Source organism: Mustela nigripes, chromosome 1 (genome assembly GCF_022355385.1).
Source record: "Mustela nigripes isolate SB6536 chromosome 1, MUSNIG.SB6536, whole genome shotgun sequence".
In the NCBI taxonomy this organism is placed as follows: Eukaryota; Metazoa; Chordata; class Mammalia; order Carnivora; family Mustelidae; genus Mustela; species Mustela nigripes.
Window position 1 is genome coordinate 43,232,544 of NC_081557.1, and position 11,361 is coordinate 43,243,904.

An 11,361-nucleotide genomic window follows, 5' to 3' on the forward strand; every position below is an offset into this window, starting at 1 on the left:
CTCTTTCTGATCTTGATTTTGAAGGGTCTAAGCAAAATGAAGCTCATGCCCTCTGAAGCCTCAAGAACACTGTCCCAGCCAGGGCCCAGGGGCCCAGGCCCCTGACCATGAGGGTTTGGGTTTCTTAGTAGCAGACCCTGAGACAAGTATTCAAGGGCAGGTGGTTTATTTAGAAGGTGAAGAAAACACAGGTAGGGGAGTAGGGAAGCAGTCCAGGGAAGGCAGCCAGCAAAGGGGTCTTCCGCAAGCCAGTTACCATTGATGGAGGTGACACCTCCAGGGCGAGCGTCACACCTCAGTCACCCCACACAAGGGGCAAGGACCTGGGCTCTTCATAATGTCAACTCCCTTCAGTCGCAAACTGGAGGACAGTTCTCAAGGGGCATTTCCCACTGGCAGCATGAGCAGCAAAGTAATAAGCTTTAGCAGCCAAAAAAAATCCCACATTCAAATAAACACCGTGGCAGGCCTGTGGAGGTCAGCAGGCAGGTGCCAAAATGGTGCGGGTGAGTGGCTGCAGCAAGGCAACCCGGGCACTTGTTAGCTGGACCGTGCAGCCTCAGCTAGGCCTGTGGCGGTGCGATGCCTGTGTCCCTAAGTCTCAGAACAAAGTCTGGCCTCCTCCAGGCTTCCGCCCCATGCAACAGCCAGGCCGGGAAGGCTAAGGCATCAACAGGAACCCGCTGCTGGCACCAGGGTGGTTGGAAAGTCCTTTCGTTCAAGGACACTCCCACCTGCCCTTACAGTGCTCTGTTACACTCAGGAGCTCCGAGGGGTCTCCCAGGTTTGGCCTTTACTGTCCACCATCAGCATTGGCATTGCTTCAGCCCAAGTTTCCCAGCTATGGGCTGGGCACTGCACTAGTTTTGGAGATACTACAAGGGGGAACGTGACAGCCACATTCCACGCTTTCTTCACAGACCCATATTCTTGCGAAGGGGAGTATTAGGAATAAGTTAATTTTCACAGTATCAGTTATCCGCAGCATGCCAACAATCCGTGACGCGAGACAACTGGTATTCCTGCTGGGGCATGCATGGGAGCCCTGACTGCGAGTCACTTACTAGGGAGCCAAGCTGACCACCCACCATCCATGTGCTTTTTGACACGACTCTGAGGGTACTTCATCATTCTTATGAAATGATAAAGCAGTTTCTTCATGAAAAATTGCTCTCAAGAGAATGCCAGCTGCCAGGGCTGGTGATAGAGCTAATGTATCTCCCCCAGGCCTCCCCATCAGTCTTTGTCCTTTCGGCAAAGTAGTATTCCATCTCTACGTGACAACACTGGAGTTTCACATGGCTCAGTGAGCTCAAATCTGCTACCTCTCTCTCCTCAAGTCCCACTGCAAGGGGGTTAGCAAACTATCCAACAATAGAAAACAAGGATGGGTTCCATCAATCCATCCGTAAGCCAATAGCACTGAGGAATTTCTGGAATTGTTTTATTTTATTTTTTATTTTTTGAAAAGATTTTATTTATTTATTTGACAGACACGAGATCACAAGTAGGGAGAGAGGCAGGCAGAAGGAAGCAGGCTCCCTGCTGAGCAGAGAGCCTGATGTGGGGCTCGCTCCCAAGACCCTGGATCATGACCTAAGCCGAAGGCAGAGGCTTAACCCTCTGAGCCACCCAGGCGCCCTTGGAATTGTTTTAAAGGAAAAGCCAGTTAGTACTGAACACTGAACACAAGCAAATGAAGGGACACTAAGGAGACAATAAAAATTAAAACTCCCAGGTGCAGAGCAGCAGGGGCAGGGATGAGGACAGGAAGGAGCCTCAGTGGGAGCAAAGTAAAGGGCCCCAGAAATCACACCTCATGGAGCCCCAACATGAGGTAGGGAGAGGCTCCACTGGGTCCTGATGGCTCATACGGGAGAGCGGCAAATTTCTCAGTGCTGACTTCCAGGACAGGTGGTAGAACTAGGGGCACAAAAGGGAGGAGACCCTGTCACAGTTAATCAGGCTGCCACAGCAAACATCAACTCCACCTTGTCCAGTAAAATCTAAAACCAAAACAGGCTCCACACCATACTGAAATCCCTTAAAACATTCTGTAGTCCAAAGGGAGGCCAAACTCATCTGTGTCCTGTCAATCTCTTGGGCGCTGTCCTGACACAGACACTGCTACAAGATACTGGCAAAGGCTGGAGTTGGGGCACGCTGGAGAGCAGTAGGGTTTAGAAGTGCAATGTGCTCATCATATTTTTCACCAAATAGGGGCTCTCCCCCACCACAGCACCCCTTATGCCGAGGAAGGAGAATCAATCCTAAATCCCTAGATGGTGTTTGTCCCTATGAGTTGCTCTAGTCAATAAAATAAGAGTAGATACGGTCCATGCTGCCTCTAGCCAGAGGGACTCTTGGATCCCACCCTTTGCCATGAAAAGAAATCTCAAAGCTCAGTCTTCCAACTTAGGTGCTATAATGGGAAGGCTTGTGGCACAGGCCCAACGTCCAGAATAAGAACCAAACTTAAACTGGATTCCCAGACTCGGGCAGAGCTACAACTGATCCACAGATCCATGAGCAAGATCTAAATAGTTGAAGTTTTAAGTCACTAACATTTTGAGGGTGTTTGTTACCATGGCAGAAAAATATGACTAATACACATGACCATATAAATTCATTGCCCAAAGCTGGGAAACATTTAAGAGAGAGAAGGGGTGGGGGCACCTGGGTGACTCAGTCAGTTAAGCATCCAACTCTTGGTTTTGGCTCAGGTCATGATCTCAGGGTCGTGGCATCGAGCCCTGCATTGGGCTCATTTTCCCTCTGTCTCTGCCCACCCCCATCCCTCCAGCTTGTGTGTGCCCTCTCTTTCTAAACAAATCTTTAAAAAAAACCAAGAGAGAGTGAAAGGGTGATGTTAATGACTGCTTGGGACAGGAGACTTCACCCAGTATCCAGGGTAAAGCAGAGCATATGGTCACTCTGACTCATCACCTTGGTACAACATAATCTCCCAGGGTTAACATGGCATAGACAACATGCCCACTTTTGCTAGTAACTACAGGGCCCTAACCCAACTCAAGCATGACCCCAGCTTGTTAAGTGACTCTCAAGCTCGTGCACCCAAAAAACCAGCTTGCTCCTAAGTCCAGGCATGGGGGATCCATGAGAGCAACCATCTTGTCTATCTCAGCACTGAATGCCAAACAACTAAAAGAATGTCTGGCACATAGTAGGCGTTCAGTAAATGTCTGATGATACCCACCTGAGGAGCCCTGTAGCCACCTGCTACATTTACCATGACTTATGCTTGTGGCCTGCTGGCAAATGGCAAAAATGATTTTTTTCTTTTTCACACAAAGGTGCCCTATGGGTTAGCAATAGGCCAGGGAATACCTTCCTGGAGAAACCAACAGTGACCAACACAGACACACCAACCACTAAACACAATCATCTGGGCTTCTATTTTGCAAACAACTCAGCGTACCCTCTGGACACTTTTCTCTCTTTCTTCAGAACAAAGTGTTAGAAACTGCTGTGGAGTAACCAAGTGGTAGCTACTACCCACCTCAGACTCACGACCTTAGGAAAGGGAGAAGGAGAATTGGCTCAGAATCACATAATAGTTCTGCTTAGAAGAGAAGTTATATCTTAAGTTAGGGGGTAGGTACATGGCCAATTGTTTTATGATTGATCCTGAAACCATATGTATTCACTATATATATTCTTTGGCATTTATGGCATACTTCATAACAAAAAGGAAAGAAAATAGTAACATCAAAAAATAATTATTCTAAAGATAAATTTTCTAAAAAATGGGAAAGTATGCTTAGTTCTTTTGACCAAGAGCCAAGAGAATAACCAGATGGTTATTTGGGGATGAAATGGCAACCCAGTTCCGATCCAGATCCCTGGAGGTGCTGCTGCTTAAGGTGACTGTGCATGAAAACTATCCAGACCTGACAGAGGGTGACATTCCTTCAGGGAGGATGTGGCATAGAAGACCCTGCCATTAGGACTGACCATCAGAACTCTTATTCTCCCTGCAATCAGGTGTAGCGATTAGACATGATGTAGTGTGGCAAGACCCACAACACCATATCCAAGACACCATGACTTCCCTACACTCAACAGATATCCCAGTTATATACCTATAATCCTAAGGGATCCATGCAAGCTCAAGACTTGTTTTGGAACAGCAAATATTATTGTCCAATGAATGCAAGGCTAAGCGTCCATCCACTATATAGGGACAGATGAACAGCAGTTGTTCCCCTAAACTGAGGTGGGCCATGAAGAACACATAAACTGACAACCAAAGAAAAGTCATGGGACAAAGGAGCAGCTCAAAAGAAGTTAGCCAAGCTGGGCATTCAGAATAAACTGGCCCTTGGCATTAAACAAATCAATGTAAGAGGCAAATTAATTCTTATACCCAGTGAGATAAATAAAATTGTGACTAAAACTAAGAAGTATGGCTGCAGTAGTGATCAGAATCAGACTGGTCTGAGATCCCACCTGATCTAAGAAAAGAAGATCATAGTCCTAGAATTCTAAAGCTAGCCACATTATCACAAAAGAGGGGAAAAAAGCATTTTCAAGCAGTTGATGACTCAGAAAATAAACCATTCTCCTTTTTAAGGATAAAACCTTTCCTGCATTAAATCTAAGGAAATTCTCCAAATGAACAAATTAAAATTTATGTAAGAATAGAGAACCCAAGAAAGGAAGGACATACTACATAAGATACATAGTTACATACTGTGTATCACAAAAATTAGTGATAAGCAAAGAAAACAACACAAAGTGCATTAAATCTAAATAATTGTTGGTTAATGTAAGAGCAAAGAAATGATGCTACACACACAACTTAAATTCCACCAATTCCAACAAAACATGGGAGGCAGAAGGAGGAAGGAAGTAAAAACAAATTGAATGTCCTATATTGTTAGCATGCAGAGATTATCAATATTTCAACTTGATATTAATAAGGAAGTACAGGTATATAAGTAATGAATCTTGGAACACTGCATCAAAAACTAATGATGGCTCCTGGGTGGCTCAGCTGTTATGCATCTGCCTTTGGCTCAGGTCATGATCCCAGGGTCCTGGGATCGAGTTCTGCATCTGGCTCCCTGCTCAGCGGGGAGCCTGCTTCTCCCTCTCCTACTCCCACTGCTTGTGTTCTCTCTTTGACTGTCTCTTTCTGTCAAATAAATAAATAAAATCTTAAAAAAAAAAAAGAAATTCAAGTGTGCATCCTAAACTTACATATATAAAAAAAAACTAATGAAGTATTTTATGGTAAATGACATAACACAATTTTTTTAAAAAAGGAAGTATGGGTGCAATTATGTATAAAAAATACTTAAGGGGAACTTTGATTCATAATGGTACATTTGATATATATTATTAACCTCTCCTTGAGAATCACACTAAGTGATAGGACATATATTAAAAAATATAAACAACAATCACAAGGAGTACAGCATAAGACAATCAACAAACTAAAAAACTTTTCTGGAAGACTATGTAGATAGAGAAACAGCAGAAGATGCAGATGGCAATATACCTAAGGGTGTAGGCCTGACCTACTGAACTCAGCCTTAGGACACAGACATTTCCAGTATGGCAGCAGCTAAGACTGAGATACAGAGCTAAAAATATGGGCATGGATTGATAATCTTCAATAAAATATTGTTAAATCTCTAGGGAGAAAACAAGGCAACTAGTGCGAGAATTAGTACCCAAAAGCAAAATCCTCCACATTCTTGCAAAAAACATAACCTCTTAAATCCCCTTAAAGTAGATTTGCCTGTTAAAATATTGCCCACAGTTACAAATCCTCATAGTTAGCTTTTCTTCTGCCTCATTATTAAATACAACCAAGCTGCAAAGAATCACCAGCCATGTAAGGAAATCTTACAGCATTCAGATCAATGTATAGAAGCCAAAAAGAGATTCCCAGAGAATACAGATAAATCAGTGAGGAAACAAGAATTTTTCATTCATAGGATGTTTCCAGAAGGTTTTTGGTCCACAACACTAGAGTAGACTTCTAGTAAACGAATGAGGAATAAGATATTGGTTTTTTAAAATATTTTATTTATTTATTTGCCAGAGAGAGAGAGAGAGTACAAGGAAGGGGAGTGGCAGGCAGTGGGATAAGTGGGCTCCCCATGGAGCAAGGAGCCAGATGCAGGACTTGATCCTGGACACCAGATCATGACCTGAGCTGAAGGCAGACGCTTAATGACTGAATGAGCCACCCAGGTGTCCCATTACATAGTGTTGTTAGAAGTAAAATAATATGATTGCTGAAACAAATTAAAAATTTCATAGAGGGAGAGGGGTAAGGAGGGTGGGTTGGCACATGATGGATACTAAGGAGGGCAAGTGTTGTGATGAGCACTGGGTGTTATATGCAACTAATGAGTCATTGAATACTACATCAAAAACTAATAATGTACTATATGCTGGCTAACTGAACCAAAAAAAAAAAAAAAATTCAGGGGCGCCTTGATGGCTCGGTGGGTTGAATCTCTGCCTTCGGCTCAGGTCATGATTTCAGGGTCCTGGGATCGAGACCCGCATTGGGCTCTCTCCTCAGCGGGGAGCCTGATTCCCCCTCCCTTCTGTCTTCCTCTCTGCCTGTGATCTCTCTCTCTCCCTCTGTCAAATTAAAAAAAAAAAATTTCATAGGGGGGCAAAGAGTTTCTGATTTAGTAGGTCTGCCTATCAAGTTCCTAGGTGCTGCTGCTGCTGCTGCTGCTACTGGTCTGGGTATACTCTGAGAACTACTTGGCCTGTTGTTGAACTTCAATGAATTAACCACTAATTAGTATGTGTATAGTGCAGAGAAGCATGAAGAGAAGACATGCCTCCTCCTGTCCTCAAGAAGTTTAACTCCTGGCTGGAGAATTGCAAACTGCATATTCAGGAACCATGAGCAACAAAGGAGAGAGGATACATTGGAAGTTCTAAGAGGAGATGCTAAGTAGACTATGGGCCACTTAGTTGGATACTCTGCAGATGTGTATAGGGAGCTGCCACCCATGGAACCAACCTTGTCCTACTAGTGATGGGAGCTGATCAAGAAATATTTTTTATTTTTGTCTCCTGGATGAACAATTCTTACATGGCAGGCTTCTCAGAAGACTGCAGAAGAACAAGAAACAGTTGCTTGCCTGTGTGCCAACTGAAAAGCTAATCCTTGCATTTGTTTTCCCTTAGCTCCTTATTCATCCCTCTGTCCCTCATATCATCTCTCTAGGATCACATCCCCAATAAGATATCTGCACACAATCCTTTTTCTCAGTGTAATATTGTGATTTATAATAAAAGATATATATTGGAAAAAATGTAATAGAGGATAAAGTCAAGGATCATCTACCTGAAGTGGACCAACAACACAGGAAAACTAAGTGAAAGATATGAGATATAGAGCTTGCATTCAGAAGGTCTAATATCTATGATTTCCAGAAAGTGAAGACAGAGAAAATGAAGATAAAAACCATCAATGAAAAAAAATTTTCATTCCCTAGAGCTGAAGGACAAATTATAGGAGTCCACTGAGCATGTACAATAAAATCTTAGAAACATTACTGTGAAGTTTTGGAACAAAAAAAAATTAGGGAAAAAATAACAGAAGCTTGAGAGACAAAAATAACATGAACACGAAAAAATTAGAACCACACTGGTACTGGCCTTCTCATAAAAACAACAACAAAAACAAAAACAGGGGTGCCTGGGTGGCTCAGTGGGTTAGGCCTCTGCCTTTGGCTCAGGTCATGATCTCAGGGTCCTGGGATCAAGTCCTGCATCGGGCTCTCTGCTCAGTGGGGAGCCTGCTTCCCCCTCTCTCTTTGCCCGCCTCTCTGCCTACCTGAGATCTCTCTCTCTGTCAAATGAATAAATAAAATCTTTAAAAACAAAACTAAACAAAAAACAAAAAAACAAACACCAGATAACAGAATAATGCCTATAAACTTCTGAGGAAAACTTATGCTCAAGTTAGAATTCTATACCCAATCATAGTGTCAGTACAGTATAAGGGCCAAAAACAGCAGCAAGATTACTTTCTATGCACCTATCATAGGGAGTTACTTGAGGAGAAATGTATGAGATGAAAACAAGAGAGAAGAAGACAGAGAGCACAGCAGAAGTGGCAACTCCACTGGGAAGACCAGTGACGGCACTGCGTGAGAGGTGAGCGGCACACGTAGAGAGGGGCCAGTCCAGCCTGGAGCAAGAAGACAGGGCTGGAGAGAGGAGGCCTCCTCACATAAAGAGGATTTCAAAATATAAACAACATTATAGAGAGATTAGCTTCTAATGACATCATTATTTGTCTTTGAATGGGGGGGGGTAGAAATTAGGAATTCCACGAGGGAAACCCTTTGGGAAAAGGAAGAATAATCACAGTACACCTTTTGGTTCTGTACTAAATAAAATTTTATATTCATGATGACATGAAAATCATTGATTAACTTTCAACTCTTAGAATCAAGTAATAGACAAAGCATGGAAAACAAAAGTGCAATGGTAGAACAGAATGCAAATTCAACTCTAGCAATTAAAATTAATAGAAAAGATTTCAGAAATTAAGAGGCAGAAAAAGGCAAGAAGCAGAAGGCACGATTGAAGGTTGCCTTTCAAAATGAGGGAAACAAGATATATGGTCTGTAATCGATAGACCTGTGTGTATCGATATTTTCACACTCACAGTATTTATTTATTTATTAAAGGTTTATTTATTTATTTGACAGAGAGAGAAAGATCACAAGTAGGCAGAGAGGCAGGCAGAGAGAGGGGGGAAGCAGGCTCCCCGCTGAGCAGAGAGCTTGATGCGGGGCTTGATCCCAGGACCCTGAGATCATGACCTGAGTCGAAGGCAGAGGCTTAACCCACTGAGTCACCCAGGCGCCCCACAGTATTTATTTTTACATTAAAAACCATGCAGAGACTCAGCAAGCCATTTCTGTGGGGATGAAATTAGAAATGACTTTACTTCCATATTAACTTTTTATAAAGAACAAGTGATACAAAGAAGAAAAAAATGATTTTTCAAGCTACTATAGTATGTAATTCATATACAGCTAAGTACATTCTGGTGAACTTGGGTCTTTAATCCCAAAGAATTTGTTTTTGTTTTTTGGGTTTTTTTTTTGACTTGTCTGCTTTGTTTTTTTCCCTTTTTTCTTTTATTTTAAATTTTTTAATTTATTATTTTTTTTTTATAAACATATCATGTATTTTTATCCCCAGGGGTACAGGTCTGTGAATCGCCAGGTTTACACACTTCACAGCACTCACCATAGCACATACCCTCCCCAATGTCCATAATCCCACCCCCTCTCTCGACCTCCCTCCCCCCAGCAACTCTCAGTTTGTTTTGTGAGATTAAGAGTCACTTATGGTTTGTCTCCCTCCCAATCCCATCTTGTTTCATTTATTTTTCTCCTACCCTCCAAACCCCCCATGTTGCATCTCCACTTCCTCTTATCAGAGAGATCATGTGATAGTTGTTTTTCTCCGATTGACTTATTTCACTAAGCATGATACCCTCTAGTTCCATCCACGTCGTTGCAAATGGCAAGATTTTATTTCTTTTGATATCCCAAAGCATTTCCGAAAACAGTCCTTATTTAATTCTGCTCCTTGATTTATAAGGAACGAATGAATGAAAATCTTGATAATCATTATAACAGTGAACTTCTATGTCCTTAGCACAGTTTTCCTTCCAACTTAACCTATAAAAGATATCCATCCCTGTCTACTCATCTTTGTTCAGACTTCTTGGTTCATGAAAAATATATCAAAGGACTGACACGGCTTATCAACTTTTCACTTTGCTAATACTGATGTTAAAATGTAACTCGTTCACTATCATGATCACGTCATACAAGAAAGAGCACTTTGGGGTGCCTGGGTGGCTCAGTGGGCTAAGCCTCTGCCTTCAGCTCAGGTCATGATCCCAGGGTCCTGGGATTGAGCCCTGCATTGGGCTCTCTGCTCAACAGGAAGCCTGCTCCCCTTCCTCTCTCTCTGATGCCTCTCTGCCTACTTGTGATCTCTGTCTGTCAAATAAATAAATAAAATCTTTTTTAAAAGAAAGAAAAGAAAGAGCACTTTGACATCAAAAACAAATGGCCTTCCCTTAAAATACTGTATTGAACTTTATGAATAAGACTATTCCACTGTCCTTACTTTGCCAGTTCGCTTCAGACCTGTGTGAGCCTTGTAAAGGATACACAAGGCACCAGAGATTGAGAACCACTCTCCTAGTCTCTCACATGTCAGGCTGGCCCCATCTCTGTTTCTTACTTCAACAAACACAGGTCAGGGCAAAACTGTGAAAGGGATGATGTTTTCAATCCCACCCCAGGCTTCCTGTCCCAAGCTCTCCTTTCAACTGCCCTCCCAACCTCGCATTGTCCCAGAGGACTAGAATTTTCAAAGACGTTATGTTGGAACCTAAAGATTTAGTGTCTGTGTCTAGTCCTTTCCTGCCCAGAGGAAATGGACAATGAGGACACAGAAGTGCCAGTCCAGGCTCAGGATGAACAAAATGTGGTATTTCCAGGGTAGGCGAAAGAAGCTGGCGATCACAACTGAGGAGGGAAGCAAAAAAGATCAGAACCAGAAAAATGGTGCTGAGCACTGGGCCTGAGATGGAGTGGGCCGTAAAAAAGAGGAAAGTCACGGTCAGAAGTTCAGATGATAGGATCTGGCTTAAAAGACTGGTGCAAAATGAAGTAAGGCAAGGGGCTCAAGGTCACTGATATGCTCATCTACATACAACTTACCTTTTAATAAAAGGATCAGAGGCAGCTTAAAAATATATATATTGCCCTGGGCGCCTGGATGGCTCCATCTGTGGAGGCTCAGGTCATGATCTGGGTTGTGGGATCTAGTTCCGCATGGGCTCTGTGCTTGGCAGGGCGTCTACTAGAGAATCTCCCTCTGCCTCTGCCCCTCCCCTTGCTCATGTGTGAATGAGAGTTCTCGCTCATCCTCTAAAATAAATAAATCCTGAAGAAACACACACACACACACATACACACAGCACAATAAAATAAACATGGTGAGGAAATTAGGAGTGAAGAAAAATAAAAGTAAAAAGAAGTTGAAGTCAGGAGCAAGATACATAGCCAAAAAGCATGCGTGGAGTTTGGTAAAGTTGCCAGAAGTGGCTACAGAATTGTCTCCCAACATCCCACTTGTCAGAGAAGAGAATGAAACATAACTAATTATGTGATTCAGCATCCAAAACAGTCTACAAGTAAGAAACATTTGAGACAAGGAAAATCTGAACCAGAAATGCAATGATATTAGAGATTACTGTTAATTACTTTCTAGATAGAACACTTACATTCTGGTTATGTTGTGTAGATACACAGAAAAACA

At 42.6% G+C, this 11,361-nt stretch overlaps 1 protein-coding gene across 2 annotated transcripts in view; it reads right to left on the bottom strand.

Annotated features, from left to right (window-relative positions):
* Positions 1–11,361, bottom strand: part of SYT9 (synaptotagmin 9) — a 198,718-nt gene that overhangs the window by 144,782 nt on the left and 42,575 nt on the right. The gene's annotated exons all lie outside the window — the stretch shown is intronic.